The following is a 17223-nucleotide window of genomic DNA, read 5'->3' on the forward strand; positions in this document are numbered from 1 at the left end:
CCTTCTGAAGATGTCCTCGAAGCTTCAGAAGGTAGTGCCCATGATGAAGCTGGCTGAGTTTACAACTTTCTGCATCTCTTTTCTGATCCTATGCAGTAGCCCATCCATATCAGACTGCAACGCCACCAGTTAAAATGCTCTCCATAGTACATCGGGAGCAATTTACTGGAGTTTTTGGTGACATACCAAACCTCCTCAAGCACCTAAGGAAATAAAAGCTTCTTTGTAATAGCATCAATATATTGGGCCCAATTGTTTAATTTATTACAAGACATCTGCCTTTTTCGCACCTATAATTTCTTAGCATGTCTCCTTGTTCCATTTCATTTAGAGAACCAAAAGACTAGAAATTTAAGGTTTTCAAATTCCAGTGCCCTGGGTTGCTGTCTTGGGAATGCTTCCGGGTTTAAAGATATCCTTTGTGTCTCAATGATTAGGAATGTATTTGTTATGTTTGGACCATAGCCCAGATCAAGCATTGAGAGAAAACACTGGCAGAAAGACTTCCACCCTTCTTTTGTACTAATGGAAGGAAATTCATCAACTTCCTATAGAAAGTGCCACCTCATAGGTCACAGTATCTGAATAAGGGCAGGCCTCTTGGAACTTAGAAGAGGAGAAATTTCTTCAATTTTATAATAAATCATTTTTGGAAACAGATGGATGTATTTATATATTCAAGGAATCAAGTGATATGGAAGTTGTACAGGAAAACAGAGCTTAAGTTAAGGCACAATATTGAATGAATGGCAGAGCAGACATAAAGTATTCTTCTCATGTTGCTATTTCTTATGTTCCTTTGTTTATATATTCACCTAATAATCCATTTTGGATTCCACCCAAGGAATGTTTGTTCGGAACAAAGTTGCCTGAGTAGCGTATTGTACAGTTCAAGCAGAATTTCCTTTGACAAGTTCTCATCTGTTTTGGCCAAATAGTTCAGCATTTGAGTTATCTTGTTCTCCAGAGCTCCACAGTGTTTGGACATTTTGTATGCAAATCTGATCGATCATCAAAGTTTCTTTAACCCTCTCGCTTACTTATTTTATTGCTTTGTTTTGCCTCATTATTGTAAATTTAACACTTGTGTTACATTCAGGTACTACTTCTTTACATATTAAATTATTTCCAACTCACTATACGGATCTCAGACTGTAAAAGATGGATTTTAAAGATGTGGAGATGGAATTGAAGTACAAACTAATCATGATTTAACAAGGTGGTAAAACAAGACTCAAAAAGACTCTTTCTTAAGATCCATTACTAGCATCTATAATAATTCATTTTATGAGGTTTTACATGATTTTTGTCATTATCTTGATGCATAGGCTGCTGAAACTGAAAGAATTGTCACAGCACAGGCAGCAGCTGCTTTTCTAGACTTTCTGCTTAAGTTTAACCTGTAATAGGCAGATCCCTGTGGAAATTCAGGTCCCATAAATAATTGAGTCTCTTACGAAATCTTGCCACTGATCTTTTGGAAATTTAATTATACTATTCACTGAGCTTTGTATTTACAGTACAATTCCCTAAGACATCCAAGGGACAGAACTAGTATCTATAGTGTACCTGTACTGTGATTTTTTCTCAAATAGGTACTTTGGTCAGCATCCAATCTGACAAGGCCGTCAGTTACCTTGAATATCGGAGAACATAGATCAGTACAGCACAGAACAGGCCCTTCAGTCCATAACATTGTGCCAAAATAATTAAATTAGTAATCAAATGTCCAATTAAATTAATCTCTTCTGCCTACACAATGTTCCTACCCTCAATTTCCTGAACATTCATGTGCCTAAGAGCCTCTTGAACACCTGTCATTTTTGTCTCCACCACCACTGTTGGCAGCAAATTTGAGACACCCAGCACCTCTATATAAAAAAAACTTTCCCTGCACTTTGAACTTGCTCCCTCTCACCTTAAATACCTGCCCTCTAGTATTAGACAAGGCTTTGTACGTCCTCCCTGTGACTGTGTGGGTTTCCTCCAGGTGCTCTGGTTTACTCCCAGAGTCCAATGAAGTACCGGTTATTAGGCTAATTAGGCAATATAAACTGTCCTGTGATTGGGCTAGGGTTAAGTAGGTGGGTTGCTCATTGGGCTGGTAGGGCCTGGTCCATGCTATATTTCCAAATAAAGAAAAATTAATGAACCAGTTTGTCCATCCTTTCCTTATAGCAAATGCTCTCTAATCCAGGCAGCATCCTAGTAAGCCTCTTCTACACCCTCTCCAAACCCTCCATCCACATCCTTCCTATAGCCAGGACTGAACACAGAACTCCAGTTGCAGCCTAACTAGTTTTACACAACTGTAACACAACTTCACAGCTCCTGAACTCTACCAACCTGTGTAGCTACTTTCAGGGAGCTATGGACTTGGACCCGACAATCTCTTTGCATATCAACACTGTAAAGGATCTTGGCATTAACAGCGTACTGCCTCTTTACATCTGACTTCCCAAAGTACAACACTTCACATTTGGCTGGGTTGAGTTCCATCTGCTATTTCTCTGCTCATGTCTCCAACTGTTCTATATCCCATGGTATACTTCTCTTGTCTTCCACGTTACCCACAACACCACCAATTTTGTATCATCTGCAAACTTACTAATCTACCCTTGTACGTTTTCATCCACATCATTTATATATGTAACAACCAGCAGAGACCCCAGTTCACATCCCTGTGGAACACCCCAAAATTGCAGACCTCCAGCCAGAATAAGTCCCCATCGACAACTACCCTCTGTCACCTATGGGCAAGCCAGTTCTGAAACCAAACTGCAAATTCACTGTGGATCCCACACATCTTAATTTTCTGGATGAGCCTCCCAAAAGGGATCTTGGTAAACGCCTTAGTAAAATCCATGTGGAGAACAGACACAGCTCCACCTTCAACAATGACTTCTGTCACTTTCTCAAAAAAAACTCAATCAATTTAGTAACAGTTGACCTGTGCTGGACAAAACCATGGTGATTGTTCCTAACCAGGCCATGGTTTATCAGATGTTCATAAACCTTACCTGTTATATTTTGTAACTTCAAAACGTTAAACTAATTCAAAGAAGGACATGAGAGTCCCAACATAAGGGTGTAACTTCATATTTTACTTTAAGCGAAGCGCACACACATTATGTAGTGTGATGATGTGTGCAATTCATGTATTTATACATATAACCCATAATGAATTGTCTACACAAACAAGAATGCTTCATCTATATCTATATATATATATATATATATATATATATACACACACACACACACACACACACACACAACTAATACACAAAACTATCCTTCAAGTTATCTTTGGGAATTTCCCTACCACTGAAGAAGACACCAGTCCACAGTCTCTAGGATTATCCTTCATTCCCTTCTTGAACAATGGGACAACATTAGCTATTTGCCAATCCTCTGGGACCTTGTCTGTGGCTAGTGAGAACTAGCCAGTGAGAAATGACAAGTAGCTGGCAGGAAATTTGCTACGATCCATCATCAGAGGCTCTATTAGGAGAAGATCAAAGACACTAAATTGGTAGTCATTCTGAACTATTACGCAAAAATATGGACATGGCATTATGTAGGTGGATTGTGGTAAGCAACAAAAAAAAAATCAGATGCAAGTTGATGAAGGAATGATCGGGGTTGATGTGGGCTAGACATTATGAAATTTGAGAAATTTGGGTGCTACGGGCAAGGTTGTATGGAAAACTGGCAGTTGCCCATGCTGCAAGTCTCCCCTCTCCACACCACCGATGTTGTCCAAGGGAAGGGCATTAGGACCCATACAGCATGACACCAGTGTCGTCACAGAGCAATGTGTGGTTAAGTGCCTTGCTCAAGGATACAACACGCTGCCTCAGCCAAGGCTTGAACTAGCAACCTTTAGATCACTAGACGAACACCTTAACCACATAGCCACATGCTTGACCACTTGTCCTGTGATTAGGCTGGTGTTAAATAGGTGGGTGGCTGGGTGGTACAGCTTATTGGTTTGTCCTGTAGTGACAGACAGATAGATAAACAAGGCTAATATTAGTTGCAGAGATGAGATGAGATGGTAACACGTGACACAATGGAGGCACTTAATGGAATTGACAGACTAGATCAGGAAGGCTGCTTCCATCTTTTAGGGAAATTTATAATCAAAGCCTTAACATGAATTGAGATAACGAAAAAAAACTTACCTACACAGAAATCTATAGATACAAGGTCAATTGAAAGGTAATGAATGATTACTTGAGAATTAAAATATTAGTCCAAATAATCCAGCACTGCCTGTTCTACCAGGAAGTCAAATTACAATAATGACTGTAACAGGCATTTATGGGGCTCCTTTAATGCAACAACATAATCTGCGATCCCACAATTACTGTTCTGTATATTTCAGTGCAACATGTTAAATATCTACATATAAAATAGATAAGTTATATAACTAAGCATCATAGATTTTATATGATGTGGGAGGGGTGTTAAGATAGAGAGAAAGAAAAAGATAGAGACAAAATCCAGTTGATGTAGGATCAGTCTGCAACAGATGATGGATCCCAAGTTTTTCTGCAGAATAATTGCAATCCAGTTACTTAACTGAAATCTCACCAGGTATATCCTTGAACACAAATTCCTTTGCAAAATGATGCGGTTTCACTCGACGACCTTTTCATCTGAAGATGGAGGTTTATAATATTGATTATCTCTACAATCAACTGGTCATACACTGCGAAAATCTGAACAATGGGATCAAAGTGAGACTTTAACCTAAGAAGATCTGCCATGCTTTCACTTGGCCTAATTAGGCCACTAAAATAAGAAACTTATTTTCAAACTATGTTGTTTGCTGGCTTTAGGAATGAAATATTCCTTGATCTTTATAAATCACTTGCTTCTAATGAACACTGGAACAGACCACTACTGTTAAGTGCCTTAATCCAAAATAACATCCTATGCAATCCCAAAATTGAGACTGGTTCAGCCAAAATAAGGAATGACTAGAATTAAATAAAAATTCTGATTTTTTCCCGTTCTATTCTATCTAGTTCTACAGACAATTTGAATTCTCTGATATGGTCAATTTTTCAGGTATAAGCTTGGGCAGAAAATAATAGTTAGTTTGTTGACTGTGAGAAGTCATGCAGTTAGTTTATTATGTGACACATTTGAGGGCAAGTCCAAATTTAACCTCATTGCACATCCGCAGGACAAGTGGCTGTCAAGACTGAAGACACACTAAATACAGTAACTCCAGCAACAATGAAAACACATCCTCAGCACTGACTAAATTTAGTACACTGAGGCAATATATTTGCCAAAGAGCAATTAAACACAAGACTACTAGAAAAAGGAACAGAAGCATCCTATCCTTTGTGCCTGCTCTGCCTTTTAAGGCCATCTGAGTGTTATACTTTATACTTTATTGTCACCAGACAATTGATACTAGAATGTACAATCATCACAGCGATATTTGATTCTGCGCTTCCCACTCCCTGGATTACAAATATTAAATATTAGAATAGTAAAAATCAGCAAATATTAATATTTTAAAATTATAAATCATAAATAGAAAAAAGAAAAATGGAAAGTAAGGTAGTGCAAAAAAAAAACCCAGAGGCAGGTCCAGATATTTGGAGGGTACGTCCCTGATCTGGGTCGGGATCCATTCAGCAGTCTTATCACAGATGGAAAGAAGCTGTTCCCAAATCTGGCCGTACGAGTCTTCAAGCTCCTGAGCCTTCTCCCAGAGGGAAGAGGGACAAAAAGTTTGTTGGCTGGGTGAGTCGTGTCCTTGATTATCCTGGCAGCACTGCTCCAATAGCGTGCGGTGTAAAATGAGTCCATGGACGGAAGATTGGTTTGTGTGATGTGCTGCACTGTGTTCACGATCTTCTGCAGCTTCTTTCGGTCTTGGACAGGACAACTTCCATACCAAGTTGTGATGCACCCTAGAAGAATGCTTTCTACGGTGCATCTATGAAAATTAGTGAGGGTTTTAGGGGGTTTTATTTTCCTGCACTAGTACAAACTCCCTGATCCACTTAATACACAGAAATCCATCGATCTCTGTTTTGATAGAACACAAGTGAACTTCCACAACCATCTGAGGTGGAGAATTCCAAAGATTTTCACCCCTTTGAATGAAATAGATTTCTCATCAGCCAGTTCCAAGAAGCCTTCTCTTTATTCGGAGACTGTGACAAAGCTATACCTCTTTTCATATTTTTCAAGGGGTTGATGTGCTTTAGCATTCCCTCAAACTTGTCAACTAAAATCAAAACAACCCAAAGATATCAACAATGATGATAAAAATACATAACAAGACTCACAGGATTTAAAATATGAATTATCAGATTTATAACTGCTGTCTTTCCTTCCTTCGACGCCAAGAGCCTTTATATTTCCTGTGCAGTGAGTTAAGTATGTCCTTAAACAGCCAACAGGCTGCTGTCAATTTATCAACAAATATGCTTTGAGGGAGGGAGGAACTTCAGTACATTGTGTGTATCCATCACATAAAATCAACACTATGAACACATACAAACTAATTTGTCATGACTTACCACGTTGCCAGACAAAATATTTCTGCTGGCAATATAATGTTCATGTTGCATATATGACATACTTGATGTAAGCAAAATAAACTCAAAACTCAAATTAACTATTCCTTTTTTGTGATGAAGTTAAGAATCTTTTTCTGTAGTGTCACTCCTAACTGCCTTGGGAAAGAGCCTGATGATTCATAAATCTGAAGCCCTCCCTTCTGCACCGGCTCCTTGGCCATGCATCGAACTGCCCTATGCATTTATTTCTCACCTCACTAACACATGGCAAGAGTAGTAATCCCAAGATTACAACTTTGGAAGTCCTATTTTCTAACTTTCTACCTCGCTCCCTGAAATCCCCTTGCAGGGTCTCAAGGCTGCCCTTGACTATATCACTGGTACCTCTAGATGTTGATACTCCTTTCTCAGAATGTCCTTTACCCACCGAGAGGCATCCTTGACCCTGGGAGGCAATGAGCCATTCTGGAGACTCGATTATAGCCACAGAAACATCTATCTGTGACCCTTGCTATTGAGAACCAGGCACGGTGCCACCAACCAAGCTATTGCTGCTGGCTTTTGAAGGGGTATCCCCCTGCAAGAGTATCCAAAGAGGTATGCATACCTGCTACTGAGGTGAATGGCTAGAGAGCAATCCCGCATTGTCTGCTTACTCCCTTTACTTTCCCTGCAGCTTGCATCTGAGGTGTAACCGCCTCACTAAAAACTCTCATCTACTATATCCTCATGAAGAGAAGATGGCAGCGCCCAGTGGCCACTCCGGAATGAATATCTGTCATCTGTCAAGGAGGGTGCTGTGCACAATCCTGATTTGATGGAGATGGACGTGAGAAGCATGGAGGAACATCTGGAGAAGCTTCTGAAATGCCTGTTTTGCTGCCGCTGCTACTGTGCGATCCAGAATCTCCGGAGGGGAAGGCCCTGAATCCTCGGTTTTGCCTGTTGCTTGGCGGCCGTGGCCGGGGTCGAAGCGCTCGGCAGAGATGGTGCTCGGTGTCGGAGGGCTGGTCGGATGCTTGAAGTTTTCGGATGGACTCAGAGTTGGCTGTGGTCGGGTGCTTCCAGGGTGCTGCATCAAGTTTGTGGCACCGGAGGTTCATGGCAGGGAGAGTTTTTCTTCCGTCTACCGTCTGCGTGAGATGATGAGACTTTTGAGAGACTTTGAGACTTTTTTTTACTGTGCCCATGGTCTGTTCTTCATCAAATTATGGTATTGCTTTGCACTGTTGTAACTATATGTTATAATTATGTGGTTTTTGTCAGTTTTAGTCTTGGTCTGTCTTGTGTTTCTGTGATATCATACTGGAGGAACATTGTATCATTTCTTAATGCATGCATTACTAAATGACAACAAACGAGGACTGAGTGTCCTCATAATCTAATCTAATCTCAGCCTCCAGCTCCCCGACCTGATCTGTCAGGACCTACAAGCGATGTACTTCCCACTGATGCAGTCATCAGCGAAGCCATGAGATTCCCTGACCTCCCATCATGAAGGATATCTTCAAAAGGTGATGTCTCAAGAAGGACATTCATCATCCAGGACATGCCCTTTTCTCATTACTACCATCATGGAGGAGCTACAGGGGACCTGAAGACCCACGCTCTACATTTTCAGAACAGCTCGGTCCCTTCCACCAATGGTCCCTGAACCTATGCACATTCCCTCATTATTATGCTCTCTGTTTGCATGATTGATTTTTATAGTCTTATGATAACTTCCAGCAATTTATGTATTGTTAAAAAACAAAGCATTGCTGCGACAAAACAACAAATTTCATGACATACATCAGTGATAATAAACCTGAGGCAGATTCCGACGAGCATTCCACTTCCCAGATGCCACTTTGTCACATTACATCAATCGGATAAATTTAGTTCTTATGTAGGTTGTTTCAGCAATGAGCAGGAAGACAGGAAATCGCTTCTCAAGAGTTGCTTGTCCTTGTGGAGTAGAAGAGGAAGAGTTAAACTTGGGGTATCGAAAGCAAGGACATACCAGGGAAAAGGTTAGAAAACAGCTTTGTTTTTTTAATTGCTTGAATCTGACGTTAACCTTTTATGAGACTATAAAAAAGGTGCTGAATGATTAAAATGGGATCATGGTCATCTAAACAGGAAAATGAACAAATCGACGGCCAAAAAACAGAAGTTATAAACAGTACCAGAATCATGGTCTTGCACAACTTAGTGCTGCCTTTTCAGTAAAAGCTACAAGAAGTTGAATCAATGAGGTATAACCTGTTCTACCTTACCAGTCTCTTTACATTACGTTAAGATCTCAGACAGCCTGTCCCACCCCTTACATTTTCATTGACACTTCATTCTAATTTAGATGAGTTATGCTCTACATCCATGCTATCTCCTCCTTCTGCCACCAACCCACATGAGTGAAACTAAAGTCCTCTTTCCCCCAACCAACCAACACATCCGTGGGATGTGGAAGGAAACCACAGCCCCCAGGTAAAACTTACACAAAGGGACAACTTGTGAGCTCCACGGAGACAGAGATTAGCTGTAAGGCAGTAGCAGAACCTGCGGCACCACTGTGGTGGACTTAAACTCATCACTCTCAAGCCAAGTGCGAAATTCTGTCACACTATGATCATTCTTCCCTCAAGATTTTCTTTTAAAAACAGAGATCAATAATTAATTCTGCCTCATTAGATGACCTGATCTAAAATTGTCTGTTCCCTGGTTGGTTCAAATGATTTTGATGGAAAAACAATTCTGTCTACTTATCCACAACTTGATTCTCCCTGTCTCTACTAACAGCCCTTCATTTACTGCATTCCCTTCATCAGGACCCATCATCATTTCACATTTGGGGGACTATTCAGCAGTTGGTGGTAGGGGCCCTGAGCAAACACCTGTAGAGTTACCTCCTACTCTGCCAGTGTACTGAACAAAATGCAGCCCTCTCTCTGAAATGCACTCAGCTCTAGGACTGGATGCACCCCTTAGCTTTGATAGATTTAGGAACACTATGAGAAAACTATAGGAAGCAGAGACCCAATAGTACAGGAACAGGATCAAGGACTGTGTTGGGTGTTTGAGGACTGTGTGGGAATAGCAACTTATGTTCTGTGGTTGCACAGGAGATAAAAATCTCAGAGTTTAGAGACAACATGGGGGACTGTGGTTCCTTGAGTTAAGAGGCACCATAGGAGACAGAGGCCCATGAATACGTCGGTCAGGATGGGACACAGTGTGTGTACAATCACAATGCAGATTTTTCACTGGTTAGACTGCATGAACTAGTGCACATGCATGAGGGTTAACAAGTCTTCGCAGCAAAGTCCGCTCTCCAAGTCAGCTTGGACCTCCTTGCTACGGGATCAATAGCTCATTTTGTCAAGCTTGTATGGTTGCTGGTGTACAATGGAACGCCCCACAGTAAAAGAATTCATGCACAATTATCTTCCATGCAAGTCATCCATAACCTAAGTGAAACTGCCAAAGAGACTACACCCACTAATGTTTACTACTGCTTGCTTTTCCTAATCTCTGGCAAGTCTTATTCTACTTCCTGATTTTCTGACCCAAGATCCTTTCTCATTACAGGTTGAGTACCCTGTATCCAAAACTCTAAAATCTGAAAATCCCCGAAATTTTTTGAGCACTGACATGACGTCACAAATGGAAAATTCCCCAAGGCACTGGGATGGTTCCCAGGCGATGCGCAAGTCTCTGCACACTAGACACAGTGCTGAGGAGTGACCTCCATATGTAATAAACAGAAGTTAATGAAAAATTTAAAAATGCTGCATAAAGCAAAAAATGAAGATCTCGATCGTGTATTGAAAAAGTGGATTCATCAGCATCAGAGTGAACATATGCCGCTTAATGGAATGCTGATCATGAAACAAGCGAAGATCTATCACGACAAACTGGAAATCGAAGGTAACCATGAATATTCAGCAAGCTGGTTGCAGAAATTTAATAAAAGGCATGGCATTAAATTTTTAAAGATTTAAATTTTTTTAAGGTAAGGTGGCTGCTGATCACGAAGCAGCAGAGATAGTCATTGATGAATTTGCAAAGATCGTCACTGATGAAAATCTTACAACAGAACAGTCTACAATGCTGATTCTTTTATATCTTACATAAAACGCTAAAAAAATTCAAATACAGTGTACTGTAACCTTTTAGTCGAAACACAGCATTGTAAGTGGAGTCTGAAAGCCCGTTGTTTGTTGTTGTTCAACAGTGATTCAGGTATTCTCTCCTGATGCTGCTGTGCTGCTTTTGTTACCCTGTGCACATTACACTTCCATTACATTATTGGTGCGTGTTGGCGCATGGCCAAGTGGTTAAGGCATTCGTCTAGTGATTTGAAGGTTGCTAGTTTGAGCCTCGCCTGAGGCAGCATGTTGTGTCCTTGAGCAAGGCACTTAACCACACATTGCTCTGCAACGACACTGGTGCCAAGCTGTATGGATCCTAATGCCCTTCTCTTGGACAACATCGGTGGCGTGGAGAGGGGAGACTTGCAGCATGGGCAACTGCTGGTCTTCCACACAACCTTGCCCAGGCCCACGCCCTGGAAACCTTCCAAGGCACAAATCCATGGTCTCATGAAACTAACAGATGCCTATAATAACTTTTACTGTTAAGTACATGTGTGTGATGAACAAGTGTAAGACAAAGACTGCTTACCGATAGCACATAAATTCAGAGTCAGAAATGATCCCAAGCTATCTTATTATATATTCCAAAATCAGATAACTGGCCTCGAGCATTTCTGGATAAGGGATACTCAACCTGTACTATATTAATGGCATACCTTATTATCAGTTCCCACCCAACCCACTTGTTTTTTTTTCATTCTTCATATAGTTTAAAAAGTTAAATACCCTGGAATATTCAATTGCATGCCTTGGTCGCCTTGTATTTACATTTTAATGATTATTGGATCAACTCATTTATCTCTGAGCCAGTAACTGACTTATGTTATTACTATTACTTCAGGAATTCAGACACAGAGCCATTAACTGTACCATTTTTCACCCTCACCCACCTTATCGTATTTGCTGTTAGCTGTACTTTCAACATTTGTTTACTGTTACACAAACCACACTGCTAACATTTGATTAACATTCCTCTTACAACTTCCTCTTAGCTGCATTGTCACCCTCCCTTCTTTAAGTATTTAGCTCAAGGTCTTAACTTCAGAGCTATTTATGCAACTTAGCCAAAATGCAATACCTCGCATAACTAACAGTTTTAAAAAGGTGAACTCATTTTTAAGTAATACAGGTAGGCAATCTGAAGTAACAAATGTCTGTATTTCTCTATCAGCCTAAAGGTTCGGGTGATGTTCATAAACTGCTGGAACAGAACCCCTCAGATTATCTTTTCTAACATGTCCTGTTACAAATGTACTCTGTAACTATTGATATTGGGGAAATGGTTTAAATTAAGCCCTCTACAAGATAAAAACTTTCTTGACAAATAACATTGTTAGCTGGAACATCCTGGACAAAATCACAATAGTACACCACAGGAACAAGTTATTCGATCCACACTATTATATTTTACTTATCCAGTCAGTTTTATCCTAAACCACTGTTTATGCTAATTTTATGCAAATCCCTTTTATGAAATAATAGAATGTAGAAGAGTACCACACAGGAAAAGGCCCTTCGTCCCATTCTGTCTGTACTGAACACAATGCCGAATTAAACTAAATTACTTCTGCCTGCACCTGATCCATATTCCTCCATTCCCTGTAGATTTGTGTGTCTAAAGGTCTAAACACCATAATGGTACTTGTTACCACCTCTCCCCCAGGCACCTACTGCCTTTGTAAAAGAAAACTTACCCTGTACATCATCTTTCAGCTTACTTCTTCTTACTTTAAATGCATGCCGTCTAGTACTCGTAGTATTCGTCAGTAGTTTTATAAACACTGAGTACAAAAGAGAATAAGATCCTATCCTAATCATAGGGACTGATTGGCAAATTTATATCAGTTGACATTTGTTTTCATGATTTATGCAATAGATGGAACTCTAAATCTATATTACATCCTTGTAATTGATTTACATGAATCCAGGCTTCCATGGTTTAGAATTCTGACATCACCGACACAAGGTTGCCCTGGTGGTTGGGAATCATGGCTTCTAAGCTTCGAAAGAAAAGTATGAAAGTAATAATGTTAACACACCAATGGTCATCCGAGTCTCCAATGTCCAGGGTCACAAAAAGCTGCAGGGGGTTGTAGAATCAGCCAGTTTCATGACAAGCACAACCCTCCCCACCACTGAGGACATCTTCAGCAGTAGTGCCTCACGAAGACTGCGCTTCAAAAAGGCGGCATCTATCATTGAGGACTCGATCCACACTATTATATCCCGAGACATGTTCCCTTCAGCATTACCACCATCAGGGAGAACGTATACAGAAGCCTGAAGGTCCACACTCAAGAACAGCTTTTTTTCCCCTCTGCCTTCAATTTTCTGAAAAGTCCATGAACACTACCTCATTATCTGTCTTTGGCACTCTTATTTATTCCTGTAACTTACAGTAAGTTACACTTGGGCTGCCACAACACAAACTTTACTAGATATGCCAGTGATAATAAACCCGATTCTCACTCGGTATGGCTGATGGAGAATCAAAGCTGCTAACATAGGTTTCACAAATGTTTAGGTATCTTTGTGCATTGAAATCTGCACCCAGGATCAATTCCAATGCAATTCTAAACAACATAACTTTCAGATTATGTGAAAACAAAGAACACAATTAGCTGAACTGTTTGTTACACTCGCTAATAGTCTATTAGTCCTGAAGCAAAGAAATAAAAACTTGTAATTGTATAGAATGTTTCTGGACTTGGAGATTTCCAAACTGTTTCAAAGTCATTCCATTATTTCTGTATACAGTAATTCATTAACCAAGACAGTCAATCTGAACGTTGCAAGGTCAAGCAAGCAGTATGAGATGAAATAAGTTAATATTGCTGACACCCTTCTGTGAATTTTAAAGGAAGCTTCCAAATTCCAAAATTAAGCACTAGGTTTTTATTGTCCTCTACACTGAGAGACAAAATGAGAATTTTCAGAATTATGAAAGCTAAACGTAACAAAACAACTTATGCACATCCTAGCAGAAAAAAAAATAAGATTTTGACAAATTGGAAAAATAAATATAAATTCTTACATGAACAGTGGTGTGAATGAAGAGCTTGCAGCCACATAGAGTGAATGGATTAAACAGCACTGATACGCCAGGGGATGGTTGGTGCTGGAATAAGGGAAAGGCAACACAGATATGTGGGCAGGGTTGAATAGTATAGGTATAAAGGTAGGAAGCTTGTGTGAAGTTTAAATACTTTCATGGGTCAGGTTTATAGAATGAGCTGAAATACAAACGTGTACAAATGCCATGTAATTGATATACAAATTAGCATTAAAAATATAATGAAGCTTTGTGTCTTAAATCTGAAACCAGTTCTGGCTTTCAGTTGAACATACAGCCTTATTTTCTATTGTATTTTTGCAACGTCAAGTCCTTTCAACAAGTTGGCACTGGCTGATATGACGTATTTTTTCTTGTACCTGCCAAACCAATCATTATGCTGAATGCAGGATTTTAGCTGAGGTTGCAGTATTGCTAATGATAAATTAAAAGAGAGAGATTCCCAAAGGGAAGGAGCACAGTGTCTATGAGGTTAAAAACAAAAGTTCTAAGTAGAAATTGCAAGTCAAAAAGAACGTGAAGGGGCAACTGAGATTCTATATTTTATTCTTTGCATGTTGAAAATAAAAACAAGGAGGTGTCACAGAACATGTGAAGACATTGGTTAATTCACATTAAGAGATTCAAGCCTTGGCAAGGGTGTGATGAATATTAATCAGAATGACAGAAATTACATAATAGTACAAAGACAAAACAGATTTAGGTATAGTATACTTTTCTCACTTCTCAATAAGAAATTCAGTAAGTGGATGGTTTCAAGAAATAACTTGTTAAAAACAGTAGATTATGAAAGTTTGAGCCCAGTCAGTTAATTAGCAAATAAGGGAAAAGTACAATTGTTAGAACAACTATGCAATCATTACAATTAATGGACATAAATTATATTAGATGTGCGCTGGTTCACTTTAACAGCAATTGTGAAATAACGCCACTAAAAGGATTAAAACAAATTAGAGTTAAGATTAGAATTGATAACTCCAATATAAATGTTAGTATTGGCATCACAAGCCAAATTATCCCCTATGATCCTAAGAGAGTTTAGTATTCGTCACATAATTTGGAACAATTTTTAACTGGCAGGAGTTCGAAATGCAAACCTGTTTTATAAGGCATCAGGATGGTTAGCACAACAAAGAACTCTTTTCTAAAATACAAGTTGAAATACATTGATGAATTAGTTAAAAGCTACTTTCATTATTTATATCAAATGAACATTTGTTAACTTTGCAAAATACCAAGGCACATCTTTTCCAAAGTTCATTTATTTTGTTATTTGCCCCATTCTAAAGTAATTCAAATATTCAACTGTCCAGTAAACTTCACATTGTTTTTTACTTAGCACAACAAAATCTGTTAAACTATATGGCGTATTATGATTAAAAATGTAAATAAAATTTCCATCATCTCACCTACAGTAGCTAAGTCAAATTTTATATATACTTATTTTTGCAAGCAATGACGCTCAATTCCCGTGCTTTGCCATTTGTACGAAAGCGATTTCAGTCTTTAAAAACTGGCAATTCTTTCTGCCTATGCTTTACAAACGCCTAATGCACGTTTTCAAATATTATTCCAACACAGGTATCTCATAACACGTATCTCCCAGTGAAAGTTGCAACATACATTGCGTCACTTTCAGAGAATGTCAGTAAGGCGGCAAGATGCATTCTTGAAAATACGATCCCTATTTTCGATATATAAATTTACCCATTAGAATAAAATTTAGGTAAACTGGATGGTTTTGACTCCCACTGATGTATCTTGGAAATTGCAAGTCCGTACATCAAATTGTTAATATCACAGCATGGCATTGAGTAATCTCAGAGCCGAGATGTAGAAGTGATGAAGGTGATCCCCACCGGCGTGAACCTCACACCGAACTCACGGGAACAGTGACAAATAATAATCCACAAACCCTCTACTTCGGAAGGATTATCATTAGCCACACACTGTCCACTTTACATCTGTTTCAGCCACTGTCCAGACTAAATTATTCATAGTACGGTTTGCATCGGAAGAGGATCTCACCCGCGACAAGTAGTTATGATTGCACAATTCTTGTCTAAATTTCACTTACTTTGAAGTACAGGGTACACCCGAACTCCTCTCCAAAGAAGATCTAATCCTTTCTGCTCACTTTCTTCCGCTGGTTCCGGAAGCGAATCTTGGAAAACTTATCTTATATATCTGAAGGCTGAGAAAAAGCCAGGCGGCCACCTGGGGGCCGAAAGTAGCTCCAAATCCACTCCAGTACAACCAACTCCTCCCTCCGAGCCAGCTGAGACATCCTTCTGGGTTTGATTCGCCAGCTTGCTCCGTAACCAAGAGAGACGTCACGGAGCCAAGTGGTTTGATTTTTGCACTCCTGATTTTGGTTTGCACAGTCTTCTTTTCACCATCTTGTGTCTTGCTTCAAGCCACGTTGTTTATGTAGTGGCATCCGCACCCAGATTTAGGAATAAGTGGTCGTGGGTTCGAATCCGGGCGGCTCCTTGCAGCTTTCCATCCATCGAGTTTGCTGCTCTACTCGGCCTCGTGAAACAGGCAAACAGTAAAGCCGCCCGATGCACAAGGCGCGGGGAGAAACGAACCTTTACTTTTACCTCAAGCTATTTGCCTGAGATGCTGCTGAAAGCAAGTTAATTTTTATCGTACCTGTATCTCACCAGATCTGTAATTCACGATACGAGTGCACTTGATAATCCTGATTTTTGTTGCCGTGAGGTGAAAATCCTGGCGGCATATATGAATCCTCATCAAGGCACGAGTGTGAGCACCACTTGTAAAACGACCGGAGAAGCGAGTGCTGGGAGTAGCAAAAGTCAAACTGCCCCATCAAGAGACAGGAGGCCGCATCTACTGGCATCCAGAGCAAAAAACCCCTACCTGCTGCATCTCGATCCAGGGCCTCCACCTGTAACACTGACCGCTCTATTCCCTTCACAGATGCTGCTTAATGGCTGGAATCCTTCAAGTTTTTGTTTTGACCAAAACATTGCTAACTGTGGCAGGAAGTGTTACCGGCTGGCTGGGGGAAGAAGCATCGGTTCTCAGTCACATCCTCACCTCCAAATGTCAGGCCTTCGTCTCCCAGACAGCTATGGACCTCATAGCTCTTCCCTCCAGAGCTTCATTCATGGTACAGGAAGTCCCACAATTATGACGGGGTTCTGTTCTTGCAAATGTTTGTAACCTAAACTATTTGTAAAGTGGAAATAGACAAAAACAGCAATGGGAAGGATCACAGCAAAAGCTGGGTAAGCAGACGCGGGCTGAGTGGCTACAAGCCAGCCTCAGCGACTCAGTGAGAGAATGGGTCTTGTCAGTGCTCTCTGCTCTGCCCAGCTCCACGCACACCCAAGTTGTTGCAACAGCGTGTGGGGAAATGTGGAAAGGAGACACGCAGAAATGCCCCGTTCACACCTGACAGAAAATAACCTGCAAACCTTGCAGCAGCCGGCAA

The 17223-nt window shown here is 40.2% G+C and overlaps 1 protein-coding gene across 3 annotated transcripts in view; it reads right to left on the reverse strand.

The window, feature by feature from the left end:
- The window catches only part of sytl4 (synaptotagmin-like 4), an 81497-nt gene extending 65484 nt beyond the window's left edge, over positions 1–16013 (reverse strand). For 2 of the 3 annotated variants that reach the window (XM_063060656.1, XM_063060657.1), the window contains exon 1: positions 15838–16012. The gene's annotated coding sequence lies outside the window, so the exon portion shown is untranslated. Of the gene's footprint in view, positions 1–15837 lie in introns of all 3 variants that reach the window. The other variant, XM_063060658.1, reaches the window with a different exon arrangement.
- Between the last annotated feature and the right edge of the window lie 1210 nt (positions 16014–17223).

Source organism: Mobula hypostoma, chromosome 10 (assembly GCF_963921235.1).
Source record: "Mobula hypostoma chromosome 10, sMobHyp1.1, whole genome shotgun sequence".
Lineage (NCBI taxonomy): Eukaryota > Metazoa > Chordata > Chondrichthyes > Myliobatiformes > Myliobatidae > Mobula > Mobula hypostoma.